This window comes from Nycticebus coucang, chromosome 20 (genome assembly GCF_027406575.1).
Source record: "Nycticebus coucang isolate mNycCou1 chromosome 20, mNycCou1.pri, whole genome shotgun sequence".
NCBI classification, from domain to species: domain Eukaryota; kingdom Metazoa; phylum Chordata; class Mammalia; order Primates; family Lorisidae; genus Nycticebus; species Nycticebus coucang.
Window position 1 is genome coordinate 46956319 of NC_069799.1, and position 15541 is coordinate 46971859.

The 15541-nt window shown below is 40.4% G+C and overlaps 1 protein-coding gene across 6 annotated transcripts in view; it reads left to right on the top strand.

Annotated features, from left to right (window-relative positions):
• Positions 1-15541, top strand: part of MPP7 (MAGUK p55 scaffold protein 7) — a 230649-nt gene that overhangs the window by 34523 nt on the left and 180585 nt on the right. The window contains exon 1 of one of the 6 annotated variants that reach the window (XM_053572984.1): positions 1464-1482. The exons of the other annotated variants lie outside the window; for them this stretch is intronic. The gene's annotated coding sequence lies outside the window, so the exon portion shown is untranslated. Of the gene's footprint in view, positions 1-1463; positions 1483-15541 lie in introns of those variants that run through there. 6 annotated transcript variants of the gene reach the window in all.

The following is a 15541-nucleotide window of genomic DNA, read 5'->3' on the forward strand; positions in this document are numbered from 1 at the left end:
TCCCTGGACTGCTGCCTCTTACCTGCTCTTGAAAATTCCAGTACCTGCCATCGCCTGCCTGGGGACTGAGTTTCCCACATTTGTGGGATGTTTTGCTTTCTGATGTCGCTCCTGCATCTGCTTGGGAGCTGAGCCAGCCCTCTGCTCTCCGCCCTTCCCCTGCTGTCTTTTCCTGCCTGCAGGTGAGGGGCCAGCTCCAAGCTCCCTCCTGCTTGGTCGTGCTTCACAGCCCAAGAAGAAACACTTCAGTGTTGATTTTAAATGCCTCCTGTATATGTCTCATGAGCCAAGTTAACTGGAAAAATGTAGCTGTGTAGTTCTTTTAAGGTCCTCCTGGCAGTTGGTGGATTGAGGTACAAGGACACTGTTGGGGTGTTTCTCTTCCATAGCATCCTACCCCTTTTTAGTTAACGTGAATACTTGCCGATTTCTGAATGTTTATTTGAAGAACTGTGCAGCACAGTTTCAGTACCTTGTGACCCCACCCTCCCTCTGGCAAAGCCATTTGAATACATGACTGCAGAGAGTTTTGGATTTTCTTTATCTCGTAGGTGCATCTGACTTATATGTGATCAGGTACTTAGGCAGCCTGGACAATCAGAATCAGTGTGTTTCTTTTCAAATGTAAGCATTAGCTTTGAATTAGACCTCTCCCATGAAAGCAAGAGTTCTTGAGCTGGGTATATAACATGTTTAGAACAGCAGCATAGGTACAGCTTTTGTGTAATCTGATAATGTTTCTGAGGACAGAGAGGGTCCATCAGAATAAATAATTTCTGTGGCTCCTAAAGGGCCAAAGGCCATTTATACTAGAGTGTTATTTATGAAACTTATATAGTAACCTAAAACATGAATGATAATCTTTTTTTTTTTTTTAGGAGACAGGGTCTCACTTTATCAACAGGACGGAGTGCAGTGCTGTGGTCATAGATCACTGCAGCCTTGAGCTCCTTGGCTCAAGGGATCCTCTTGCCTCAGCCTCCTGAGTAGCTGTAACTATAGATACGCACCATAATGCCTGGTTAATTTCTTAAATATTTTGTAGAGATGGGGTCTCACTGTCTTGGCCAGGCTGGTCTCAAACTCTAGCCTCAAGCAATTCCTCCTGCCTTGGCCTCCCAAAGTGTGGGGATTACGGTATGAGCCACCCTGCCTGGCATGAATGACAACCTTTTAAAGTGCCTGATTTAGGACCTTTGGTAGTGTGGACCTAGCTTATTGCATTATGCTTTTTTTTTTTAAAGCTATACTGTTAGTTTTACCATAATTTACTAGTTCAGCTGAAAATTATAAATGGAGAAGACAGAAAGTAACACAGACCAGTCTCTTGGGGCAGAGTAGCTTATGTATTATGGTATCGTATGACTCGTTTTGATCAATAATTTGGAGGGTGTCCCACATCCTTGTCATTGAACTGTTTCTGATACCCACACTTGGTATGCTCAAGGGTCACTGGATGCAGAAAGCCATGCTGCTCAGGAGGTGAGGAGGAGGATGGAGGTGCTGTCGACGTTGGATCAGTACTGGTGTTCCTATGGTGACTGATTTTAGGATATGATGACAGGGACAGTGGTTAGCCTTACTTAAATCCTAATGGAAGTGCAGTGGTGCCCCACATCTGGTCTTTCACTCATTTCACTATAAGAAGCACTGACCAGTAGCATGCAAAGCCGCACCGTGCTTGTTGGGTGACACATTTGTGGTAAGCTCCATCGAGTGTGAGCCCCAGCCAGTGACTTGCACTCACCTTGCTAAAAAGGAAAGTTCACAGCCAGTTCTTTGTTCTCTCACCTGTGTGTCTTATCTGCATTTGCTGATGGGCGGACATCCTTATTACTGCTGAAAAGGCTAATTCTGGACAGGGAGCTTTTGAGAGAAAGTAGACAAAGAACCATTTTTCTTATTTGCAAGATTAAAGAAAATTGATTAGATTCGGGTATCCATCTGCCTTTGTATTGTGATTTGCTGGGTTGCCTTAAGAAGACTAATTTCGTTTGGTAGGCTAATTAAAGAATAATCTTTATAGTGTTAATTTTGGATACGCCTCTTATACGTGGAAAAACCGTTTACATTCTTTCTCTAACAGGAATTAGACATAAAATAAATCTCACACTGAGTGGAAACATATCATGCAGCAAACAGCTTTTTCACTTTCATTTTGAATTATACCAGAAGAAAGATAATTTTTGGTTAGAACATAGTTAAATATGTTATCTACTATTTTTTTAAAATACACGTTTAGTTTTGCTATCTTGACAGGTGATTGAAGGAAAGAACCATTTATAGTTACCCGTAGGTGTAAGGAAAATTTGTTCAACTGCTTCAAGATCATTAGCTAATAACTAGACACAGGGAGTATGTTCATTTATGGAGAGCCAAGGAGACTGGAATGGGAAGAATTTCCATTGGAAATGATTGGCTTCTTTTTAGGTAATTAAGCATATGTTAATTAACAAGTAGAAAAAGGGATTGACACTGATGTATTTGTGAGAATGCCATAAACATTTACTTTATTTACAAATAGAATTTATAAATAGTTGCTAAGATAGTTCTTTTAACATTAGCATTCCCTAAGTATGGGCTGGCCTCAAGGTCTCCCCCAACTATATATACCCTCTCCCAAGTTCCATGTTTCAGAATTTCCCCCTTTATAGTTCTGGTGTCCTATTGACCTTAGGTAGGCACAGTTCTGATCGTCATAGCAAGGAACATTGGCCATGTGCCTCTCTCTCCCCAGATAGTAGTATTTTTAGGGTCTTTCATAAACTTGGAAGGATGATTTATATAGGGTGGTATTACATTTATCTAAAAAGAAGCAAAGTGGCTGGGTGTGGTGGCTCACATCTGTAATCCTAGCACTCTTGGAGGCCAAGGTGGGTGGATTGCTTGAGCTCGGGAGTTCGAGACCCGTCTGCACAAGAGCAAGATCCCATCTCTGCTAAAAATAGAAAAACTAGCCATGCATTGTGGTGGGCATATGTAGTCCAAGATACTCAGGAGGCTGAGGGAAGAGGATTGCTTGACCCCAAGAGTTTGAGGTTGCTGTGAGCTATGACAGCACGGTATTCTATCGAGGGTGACAAAGTGAGACTTTGTCTCAAAAAAAAAAAAAAATGCTGTGTACACTGGAGGGCGGATTACTTGAGCTCAGTAGTTGGAGACCAGTCTGACCAAGAGCAAGACCCCATTTCTACTAAAAATGGGCATTGAGGTGGGCACCTGTAGTCCCAGCTATGCTGGAGGCCGAGGGGAGAGGATCTCTTGAGCCCAAGAATTTGAAGTTGCTGTGAGCTATGACACCACAGCACTGAACCTCAGGGCAACAGAGTGAGACTCTGTCTCAAACAATAAAAAAGATTAAGTAGAAGGAAACTTACTTGTACTTGAAGACCACATTTATGATCTCTCCCCTCTTCTCTTCTCCCCTCTGTGTTTCTCTACAAACTTCAGGATTAACCACTAATGACTCCTGGCAATATTCAGAGTTGTTCATTCCACAAATCCGAGGTCATTCACAGAACCAGATGCTTACTCCATTGAGCTCTGCGATTGGGATTTTGTTAATTCCTTAAAATTGGGGGAAAAAAAATCAGTAATCAATTTGTAGAATTAAGAAAACCATGAATTCCTGTCCCTTTTCTGTGCTTCCTCTCTCTGCTCCCAAGTATCTTTGCTTTCTATTAGCATGAGGTTAAAAAAGGTGGAGAACAAAAGGGAGAAAATGCTAAAAATTTCAAGAATCTCCATTTTGTAACAGATTTGCACTTAATAATTTGAGTACAGCTTCCTACTGGACACCCCTGTGCCATCATAGAATGGTGTTCCCCTCTACAAGACACAGCGATTATGTACACGTGGGGCCTTAGTAGATTTGCTCTTAATGTTGTTCGGGCTCCCACATTGCAGAGATCTGTCTGGTCTCCCTGAGGTCGTCATTAGGTTGTTTGTGTGTTTGGGCAGGCCCACTTGATCTGAAGCCAGCACTTCACCGGAGGTGAGTGAGATGGCAGGTTTCACCTTGTTTTCCCCTCCACCCTCTGTAGCCTTGGGATTGTGAGATGCCATTAGAGTGTAGATAGCATGATTACTCAGTTGTATATAACCTGCCCAAGTCTCCATTTCAAGATAAATCTGTTTTAGACATCTCTGTAATCCTTACAATTTACAATTAGGACAATTTTGTTGGGTAGGTTTTAAGTAATTAGATTACCTCTCCCTATTTAGGATTTAAGGGATAGCAAATCTTAGAATCCTTGATAATAAAAACAAAAAGGAAGATCAAGCTGTTAACTCAGGATGACTCAGTACTGTTTGGAGAGTTGCATTTGCCAGACCTCACCCAAATTAGTACTTCAGAGCCCAAGCCCAGTGGTTTCAGGTAATCCCTCTCTCATCAAAACGTTTGCTACAATAATGCTTGCTGGGATGATAACCTTTTATTGTATTGAGGATTTTTCTTTCTTCTTTCTTTTCCATAGCAATTTGCTCTTCGGGGATTAGGACAAAGAAACACTTTTAGTCCACTAAAGTGTCTTTAGTGGACTAAAAGACACTTCAACATTTAGCAAGATTTTTAGAAATTGTGTAGCTGTGGGTTTTTTTCCCCCTTAGAAATCTTGGCTAGTTTATGAAATTAGTGGTTTTAGAAATGTTCTCAAAAGGGTTAGGGGAGAGTAAGAAGAGTATTTTTGAGGAATTGTCACTTTTTTTTTAATTCAAAGAGATTATGGTGAAATTGAAGATAATTCACGCAAGAGTAGATAAAACGTTAAGTATCTCTTTTTAATCATTGGTAAATGGTGGCCCCAGCAATCAAGTAGACATAACTAGTTGATTCACTTTGTGTAATGTGCAAAAACTAAGGAAGAGGATTTTTCTTTTCTTTTTTAGAGATAGAGTCTTACTTTATTGCCCTCGGTAGTGTGCCATGGTGTCACAGCTCACAGCAACCTCCAGCCACTGGGCTTAGGCGATTCTCTTGCCTCAGCCTCCCGAGTAGCTGGGACTACAGGCGCCCACCACAACGCTCGGCCATTTTTTGTTGCAGTTTGGCCGGGGCTGGGTTTGAACCCGCCACCCTCAGCATATGGGGCTGGCGCCCTACTCACTGAGCCACAGGTGCTGCCCGAGGATTTTTCACTATAAATCTTAATCTAGGCCTATGCAATGACAAGGGAAGATATGTTTCTGCAGCATGAGATTTGCAGATACCATCAATGTTGAAATGGTGGTAGCACAAATGCATTGTTTTTCTCTGTTAGTTTACTCGTCATGCCTTGCTCCATTTCTTAACACTGTTGAAGAGTCAAGAGTCCTCATCTCTTAGAAAGTCCTTTTGTCTTTTGCATTAGTCGAGGCAACACTTGTGCTTTCTCAGCAGCCTTTAAAACTGTGTAATCCTAGTCTTAAACTCACCCATTCCTCTTTGGCTGGCAGCTCCACTTGGCATTACAGTTATGTCTCTCTTGCCAGGTTGCCTTTTACCAAAAATCAAAACCCATCCTAATCTTTAAAGGAATGCAGATGAGAAGAGACCCATTCTAGGAAACAAACTTGCCCCCGTTAGCTGTTAGGGGAGTGGGAGTTTCTGGTGGAGGCGGATGTCAGTAAGAAAGCTTTTATTGGCAGGAGATTATTCCCTGGTTGATGTTACTTAAGTAGTTTCAAGTTTCAAAGAGTCCTAAGAGTCTGTTGGGTTCCTACTATTAAGAGTTCATTTTGCCAAGCTGGGGGGAAACAAAAAACTTACCTGCTTGCAGTGCCTCTGTTTGATATTAGATACAGGCATATTTCTTGACTGTTTAACATACTGAAGAAGAAAACAGTGATTGGTAGCAGATTATCTAGAAAATGGGGAACCCTGATGGGGACCCTGAATGCATGAGAGTGGGTGCCAGCTTCCTCGTGTTACAGCGGAGGCTTTGGTACTACCTGGTTTTTATACCTCGCAGTAATCTCTGAATCAGTCCCTAGGTACCCTGGTGGTTCCACTCTCCTTGAATCCCATCTCTCTTTCCTCTCAGATAAGGAAGAAATCCAGCCATGATTACAGATTACACAGAATGCCCTCTTTTCAGAAGATATTGTGAGTGTGACACATCCCAATTTAAATGAATCCTTAAAGTTCATGAGTAAACCCCTAAATAAAATGTAGACTCACAGACTCAGAACTGATGGAACTCATTTTAAGGGCAATGAAATCTAGGTACATTTATAGTTTGCTATTTTCTGTTATTGTGCAAATCCAGGGGCATTTGATAATTATTTGATAACTATAACCAATGGATGAGTTAAGTCACTAGATGAAAAAAAGTTAATTTTGACAGTACCAGGTAATATGAGTTCTGTTGTTCCCACTCAAAATGTGGTCACTGCTGTTTGTCAACACCTTCCTGAAATTGCAAAACTGAAAACGGACCAGGAACTAGCTTAGGGAAGTTTAGCCCTGAAGGGCAAAAAGTGAGAACAAATGGCAAAGGTTTGAATACACAGGCAATAGGAAATTGAGCAGTCTTACGTTGGGACAGGTATAGTGAAAATGCCTGTAAATGTGTCAGTCGTACATTTAGTGTGAGTGAAGTGGTAACTGCAGTGAAGATACTTTCATTAAGCTTGAGCATTGGAGGGACTACAAACTAATTCAACCTTTTTGGAAGGAAGAATTGAAAATCTTCAAAAAACTCAAATCTCCCATTTGATCTTGCAATCTTATTACTAGGCATCTACCTAGAAGAAAAAAAAATCCTTTTATCATAAGGATATTTGCACTAGACTGTTTATCACAGCTCAATTTACAATTGCCCAAAATGTGGAAACAGCCTAAATGCCCCCCAAGCCAGGAATGGATTAACACGCTGTGACACACACACACACACACACACACACACACACACTGTGGAATACTATTCAGCCATTAAAAAAGATGGAGACTTTATATCTTTTGTATTAACCTGGTTGGAGGTAGAACGCATTCTTAGTAAAGCATCACAAGAATGGAGAAACAAGAATCCAATGTACTCAATTCTAATATGAAGCCAATAGATGAGCTAATATAAGGTGGGGGGGTAGAGGAATGGAGGAGTGGGGAGAGGGGAGAGGGGAGAAAAGGGGAATGGGGGGTGTCCTGGTGTATGACACACCTCTTGGGCGTGGGCACAATTGTAGGGGGGACCTTACCTAACAAACGCAATCAGTATGGCCTAATTCTTTGTAGCCTCAATGAATCCGAAACAATACAAAAAAAAAGAACTTGAACATTTTTCTTTTCTATTGTAGCATACATTCATCCATTCATTGCCTGGTTGTTTGCCTGCTAGCATGATTATTTCTTAGACTCCGTTCCCTGCGAGTTAAATTGTTGGTTCAGAGGGTACAGTCACATTGATGTGTCATTATGTTGTTCTTTTAAAAATTAAAATAAAATGACATCTGTTCAAATTATGTCCATATAGGATGCTTATTTTCATTTTCCCATTTCTTATTTTTATTGGAAACATTTTTTAGAGCTGTGAAAATTGCGTTTGTTAACATCTTTAATTTTCCTTTTAAAAGTAAAATGATGGCACCCTCTGCTGATTTGGAAAGGAATCGCTGAATAGTCATATACAAGTTTGGAAAAGGGAATGTATGAACTTCTGGCTTGGACTTCATTGTCACCCACATTTGCTGCGATGGTCCTTTCTGCTCACACGTGTCAGTAGGCGGTGTGGTGACATACCTGTGATTACACCCATGCTTAGAAGCAGCAGCTGGAGTGATCAGACACACAGGATGCGTGAAGTAGCATCGTATGTTCCGGGTTGTTGTTTTACAGAAAACATGAGAGAGGATGTTGGTGTGATTTTTGCAAAGAAAGAAATGAGAAAGGACCGAGGGCATGTCTCATTTTAAGGAATTTAAACTTTATCCTGGCGGAGTAGCTGAGTCATCAGCCAGTTTTATTTAGAGTGGTCAGGCAGTCACCTAAGTATCTCAGAGAGATGATGATGGCAGCGTTGCGTGGGACGGGTTGAAGATGGGCACAGATCAATGTGAGCATCACTGCATTTGCTGAGGGGGCTGATGGGGTCCTCAGGGAGGTGTGTGGCTTGGAGGTATGAGAGAGGCTGGGAGGTACAGAGATTGTTTTTCTTTTCTTTCTTTCTTTCTTTTTTTTTTTTTGAGACAGAGTCTTACTAGGTCACCCTTGGTAGAGTGCTGTAGAGTTTCAAATCACAGCAACCTCAACCTCTTGGGCTTAAGCGATTCTCTTGCCTCAGCCTCCCAAGTAGCTGGGACTACAGGCACCTGCCACAACGCCTGGCTATTTTTTGGTTGTAGTTGTCATTGTTGTTTGGCAGGCCCAGGCTGGATTCGAACCCACCAGCTCCCGTGTATGTGGCTGGCACCCTAGCTGCTGAACTACAGGCACCGAGCCTTGTTTTGCTTTCAAACAACATTTTATCTTAAAAGTTTTAATACAGAAAACTAGAAAGACCTATACAATGAATACCCAAATGTCCACCTTAGATCCATTTTGCTACATATTCTCTGTCCCTCCCCACTCCTACTGAAGCTTTTGAGAGTAAATTATAGAGGATGTTAGGAGATACATGTTCAGGAAAATAAAATGAGGTTCTTGTAGATAATGGATTTCATTACATCTAAGAAAAGAATCCCGAAGGCTTGATTTTGCCATCATTAGTTTGTGGTTATATGTATTCATTTCCCTCCACGACCCTTCTGAGACTTTCAGGAGACGGATATATTATCGCAAATGCTATTCAATTTTAAATTCAAACTTCAATTAAAAAGCGTAGGACACTTTTTAAATTAGATGAACGTTTCAAATATGACTGAAAGTTGAGGAGGACATGTTCTTGGCTGAGGAAAGGGCCCGTGTCAGGCTTCTCCAACAGAGAGAAGAGGGGCTGATTACGGAGAGGAGGGGCCCGGCCCTTTTGGGCATACTAGCAGCCCAGTTCAGCAAAGGTTCATGTGAGAAAGCCATGCCTAGCGGGCCAAGGGTGAGCCATCCCAAGTGCAGTGGTGAGAGCAAGCAGCCCTCCAGCTTACCAGCACTCACATAGTTCATTCACTCCAGGAGAAGGGGGCCTGAGATGGGCCTCCACCCTGACCTTTTAGTATCTCTAGTTAGCTCAGAATTTGCTGACTGTGCTTTTTGTCTAGTAAACACTTCAGTGTTCTTCATTTGGGCAGGAGAACCAGGAAAAAGAGGCATCCAATATATATCAAACATAAAATACATAATATTACCATAGCTCAGATTGGTAGGGGTTCCAGTATTCATTCATTTGACAAATAATATATGTTGTCATTATTATTATTAGTCTGTTATTATGGTGAGCACTGTTCCGTGTCAGCAGGAATTTAGCAGTGAACAACACAAAGGTCCCTGCCCTCTTGTGGTTTATACAGTCTCGCATCCCTTAACGCCAGGGATGTGCTCTGTAAAATGTGTCCTTGGACGATTTCATCATTGTATGAGCATCACAGCCAACTTAGGTGGTCCAGCCTACTGCATACCTGGGCTACATGGCACAGCCCACCCCTGCTAAGCTGCACACCTGTACAACGGGTTACTGTACTGCTTACTGTAGGCAGTTGGAACCCAGTGGTAAGCGTGCGTCTAAACATAGCTAAAAATAGGAAGATACAGTAAAAATGCAGTATAATCTTGCAGGACACCATTGTATACACAGTGTGGTGTTTACCAAACGTCGTCCTGTAGCAAAGACTGTATTCTGCTGTAGCAGGAAGGACGACAGAGAAGGTGAGTGAAATACACATAGCACATGAGAAGGTGATGAGCACAAACAAGAAACAGTACGTGGGAATCAGGGTGTGTGTGGATTTTTTTTTAGAAAGGGGAGCCAAGGAAACTCCACTGGGAAGATACCATCTGGAGAAACCCCGGGAAACTTGAACCCCTTCAGCTGCGTCATTGTGGCAAAGCCTCTTGTTCAGAGTTTGTACCATTTACCCTGTGTCAACATGTCTCCCCCGGCGATGTATGAATGGGAGGTGACTTCCATATGGTCTTTGAATTTTTTTTCTGGCCCAACATGCATTTCCTTTTTCCCCCGGTCATTTCTTGACATGAAATTGATCATAAAGTGGTTTCTCCTTATCAGATACCATTTCAGCGCTTGTAAGTATAAGAGAGTATGTCTACTGTTTCACTAAGAGGTTGTGCAGTCTTGTGAACCGTTCTTTTATGTAAACATTTCCCAGGGTTTCCAGACAGTGACTGGCTCGTTACCTTCCATAGTAACTTGCTTTTTGTTCCATTTTCACATAAAACTTTGGAAATGTTAACTCTTCCCTTTTCTATTCGTTCGTTTTATCCTGGAAACTAAAACATTCCTGTTCAGAGCTATGACACGTGAATTAAACATTTACAAAGCCTATTCCAGCAACTGATATGACTGAAGTTTAAATATTGAGTTTAGTGAAGAAAATAACGTTAAAATATATATGAGCCATGAACCAAACTTTACTTCTTAAAGTTTCTTTTGGATGCAACTGGCTTCAAATGGGAGATTCTCTACTATTTAATACATAAAAGTCCAATGCAGAATACATTCTCTTCTAGTTAATACAGGAGTCACTGGTTTTCCCCACAATATAGTGTTAGTTGGTTTTGTTTTTTTTTTTTTAGAGACAGACCCTCAAGCTGTTGTCCTGGGTAGAGTGCTGTGGCATCACAGCTCACAGCAACCTCCAACTCCTGGGCTCAGGCGATTCTCTTGCCTCACCTCCCAAGTAGCTGGGACTACAGGTGCCCACCATAATGCCTGGCTGTTTCTTGGTTGCAGCCATCATTGTTGTTTGGCGGCCAGGCTGGATTCAAACCCACCAGCTCAGGTGTATGTGGCTGGTGCCCTAGTCGCTTGAGCCACAGGCGCCAAGCCTAATGTTAGATTTTGAATTGTTATTTGAAGGGCTTATCTCAGTTTGTTCTTGGCTTCGAAAATCATGAAAATGGACAAGTTATGTTAGAAGATAGGAACCATGGGTATAGACTTGTATGCAGGGAACTGTAGATTTCCTGTAGTGGTGTGAAGATAGACCACCATGGGGGAAGATGGACCATCAACCTAACTTAGTGTGAGATTGTTTAATGCTTTTGTGTTACATTACATATGAACAGTGCTTTTGGAGTACATATTTTCTTTTATTAGTACAAGAAAATGATAGCTTCAAAAATGTATATATATCAATATGCTTTAACACAACCATTGTGTATTACATATAATTTAACTCTTTAAGTGCTGTCCTTAATTTGAAAATCCTAAAGTTGACTTTGATATTATGACCTACTTTGTATTTTACCAACAATAATTGAATTTTGGAAAATGTACTTTTTGATCTCTATGATGAAGGGCCCAGAAGACTGACAAAACTAGACAACTTGCATGATTTCTGTTGTCAAATCAGTAAACAGTTGGAATCCTGTTTATAAATATCCAGATTTATTACAGATGTTTCTAGTAGACCAAATTTTTAGGAACTATCGTGTTGGACTCCATAATGTTAATTTTTACCCAGGAAATAACAATGTAAGTACTTAGAGTAAATGATGTATGTCATTAAAAATCATACTGTTGGTTTTTGCCAGTAAACAGTATATCAGTTGCAGTGGGCTAGAGTGTTTGAGTAGTAAACAACCCCAACAACCAATGTCTATCCCTTGTTCATGCTGTACGTAACGGATATTCATCACATGTTGGTGCTGTGCTCTGCTCCATGTCAAGGGCCCAAACTGATGGAAGTGCCATTATCCAGAACATTAGACAGCTTGGGAAGGGAGGATATAGGAACCTCCACTGGCTCTTAAGTGCAGCTTTCTAGAAGTGAAAACTATCACTTTCACTGTATTGGCCGGGGCAAGCTGTAAGACCTCAAGTAACCTCACGGGGATGAGGACATGCAATCCTCGCCTGTGCCTGGAAGGGAGAAGTAGAAATATTATTACGTAGCACCATCATGTAACCACAATTAGAAACATTTCCAAAATAAATGGACGTGGTTCCTTACATTACATACTTTGGTATAGCAATTGGGTTGTCATTCATAATGGGTAGTGATGGTTAAAACTATTCATTATAGCCAAAATTTATAGCATAATCACTTAGTATTAGGTTTTCTCCTCTGACAAAGTGTGAGTTTAAATACAACAGTGATTTATATATTTCATACTTGAGTTTCAGGACTGCTATGTGTAGTACATGCTGTACTGTAAAGGCTGTCTTATACTTACACCAATTCTGTAAATCAGTTGCTTGTTGTCAGAATTATTTTCTTTCTATCTCTGAGAGTTACTAGATTTTTTGGCAACTGTTAGAGTTACCATTACTTTGTTGGCATTTTATTTCACTTTTCCTTAGCCTGTCTTGAAGGAGTTATACTCATTTTTTAAAATTGTGGCAAAAACATAACAAAATTTATTATTGTAATTTTTTTCATGTTATTATCCAGTGTCTTGACTTTTGACTTGAAGGCCTCCTTTCAGCGTTTCTTATAGGATAGGTCTAGTGGCAACTAACTCTCGCCGTTTTTGTTTATCAGGGAAAGCCTTCATTTCACCTTCATTTGAAGGATAGTTTTATCAGATTCAGTCTTCTTGGTTGGCAGTTTTTTTTGTTTTTTTTTTTCCCATTCACCCTTTTGACTATATCATCCCCTTGCCTTCCAACCTGTAAGGTTTCTGCTGAGAAATCCACTGATAATCTGTGGAAGCTCCATCGCACCTGATGAGTCACTTTTCTTTTGCTGTTTTCAAGATTCTCTGTGACTTTTGACAGTTTGATTATAATGTGTCTCAGTGTGAGTCTCTTTGAATTTATTCTACTTAGAATTTGTTGAGCTTCTTGAATTTGTATGTTCATTTTTTCCCTTGAAATTTGGGGAATTTTTTGCCATAATTTCTTCAAATAAACTCTGTCCCTTTCTTCTTTTTGGACTCCCCTAACACATATATCACTCTGCTCCATTGTGTCCCATGAGGTTCTTTATTCTTTTTAGCCTTTCCTCCTCTGACTTGATAATGTCACATGATCTGTCTTTTAGATCACTGATTTTTTTTTTGTGTGTGTGTATGTATGTTTTATGATGTCTGCTGTTAAGTCCCTCTTGTGAATTTTATAATTAAATTATTGTGGTTTTAAGCTCCACAGTTTGTTTTAATAGTTTCTATTTCTTTATTGCTATTGTTACTTTGTTCATCTCTCGTTTTGTTTTTGTTTAGTTGTCTGTTTGTGTTTTATTTTAGCTCACTTAAGATGAGCATATTTAAGATGATTAATTTAGAATTCTTTGTGAGATGATCCATAGATCTCCTTTCCTTTAGGGCCGATTTCTCCTGCTTTATTTTGCTCTATTGATTGGGCTATGTTTCCCTGTTTCTTTGATGCTTTGTGTTCTTTTGCTGAGATTTGAACTTTTGAAAAGACAGCCATCTCCCCAGTCTTTGTGTAAAAAAGAACACCTTCCTCAGTTCACCCCAGATAGAGATTCTGTAGACCTGTCAAATCCTGCCTGGGAATCCATCATCTCTGGGATTGTGTATATAATTTCTAAATTAATGAGAGTTGCTCTTGTTTTCTTCTCGGAAGTCACATGGTAATCTCTTCTTCTCTGTGGCATCTTTCCACAGTACTGTAGACTCCCTGATGCGGTAACAGGCTCTCACACCCTCCTCTGTCCTCACTGTCCCCCAATCTGGCATCTGGATTATGCCTTCCTCCCATTAATGCTCTACGTCAGTCCCCCAGGCAGCCTCACAACTGTCCAGATCGTTGGATGTACATTCCCTTCTTCTCCTTCCCTCTTGAGGGAGAAGCTGGGAGTTGGGCTTCTTCCTCCTAATATTACACTGGGAAAGGGGAAGAGCTGAGGTGGGCAAAAGGCAATGAGCTTTCCCATCTGCTTCAGTGTGGCTCCTTTGGCTTCTGCTTTCCTGGATGCTGAACATTTCAGTAGTTTCTGGAGTTCTTACAGAGACAGTTTAGTCTTCGCGTTACTTGTAAGTCAGTCTCTTCACGGGAGAATGAGGGCCTGGAGCTTTCCATTCCTGTCTTGCTGACATCACTCCCTTTACACGTTTAGAGGGTTTGTTTTTATTTTGAGATAGGATCTCTCTCTGCTGCTCCGGGTGTATTACAGGGGCCATGATTCCAGCTCACTGAAACCTCAGACCCCTCAAACCACTAGGCTGAAGTGATTTTCCTGCTTCAGCATCCCAATTAGCTTTTAAAAATTTTTTTTTTTATTTTTGGTAGAGACAAGTGTCTTATACTGTGTTGCTTAGGTTGGTCTTGAACTCCTGACCTCAAGTGATCCTCCTGCCTCAGCCTCCTTTAGGCATAAACCACTGCACCTGGCCCACATTTTATTTTTAACTCCAGTCATTGCTAGGATATTTCACCTGCTGTTTTACTATGCCTGCACAATAATCAGAACTGCATTACAGTAAGAGATTTTATTGGTGAAGGGCTGTATTTTTGGTAATTCTATTAAAATTTAATGTTATGTGACTTTTAAATAAGAGATTTATTCTATTTTTGTCATGTTAATTTGAATAGGAAGTGAGATATAATTTTAATAAAACTTGCTTTGTTGGCTGATTTATTTTTAGATCTCTCAGATATTTTTGAAATAACCATCAATTGTGGGTAATGCTGTGGTGACATTTTAATAGAGTTTGAGTTGTTTTTGAGCTTCTTAAAGACTCTTAGTTACAATAATTGTATAAAATGTAGAGGGACAGTATTCCTGGCTGTCATGCAAGATAGTACTGTCGATTTTAGAAATATCTGTGGTTTTTACAGGTTGTGGATTTTATATTTGTGTTCTAGATCTGAGTTTTGGTGATCAGTGTGTTGAAGGCTGAGAATATGGTTTTCTGAACATCACTACCTGATACTTCGAAAGTATCAGAGAAGGCACAATGTAAGTTGACTAGGTAAAAGAACCAGTTAGAAGATGTGGATGTGAAGCGGGCGGTGTTCTGATTTGTAAATAGCAGAATAAAGTACAAGGATATTGAGGCAAAGGTTGAGGGAAAGGAGAGATAATATTTGAACATCTGTGTGTTCCCAGAGCTTTGAATATGTTATTTCATTTATCCAGCAGAAGAAGTAAACGAGACGTAGATACTATTTCCATTTGACAGCTGAGAAAACTGATGGAGGGAGGTTAAATGGTAGTTAAGAGGTTGCATTGTGTAGCATGGTTAACATTGTAAACATTGAACTCCTGCGTACCAACATTAGAATCCCTTCAGGCTGAGAGTTTAGACACATCACTTAAAATTCAGTTTCCTCATCTGTCTATAACATGAAATAATAGTGCTTATGTAATAGGATTACTGCGGGGGTTAGATGAAACAATGCATGTTGAGTTGTCAACCTGTGTCTCCAAAATTATGTTCAGCTATCCTGAACATTATCGTTATTATTATTTTTTGTTGTTTTTGTTTTATGTGGTTCCCTAAGGTCTCATACCTTATAAATTGTGCGTGTAGTAAGTGGTTAAAATC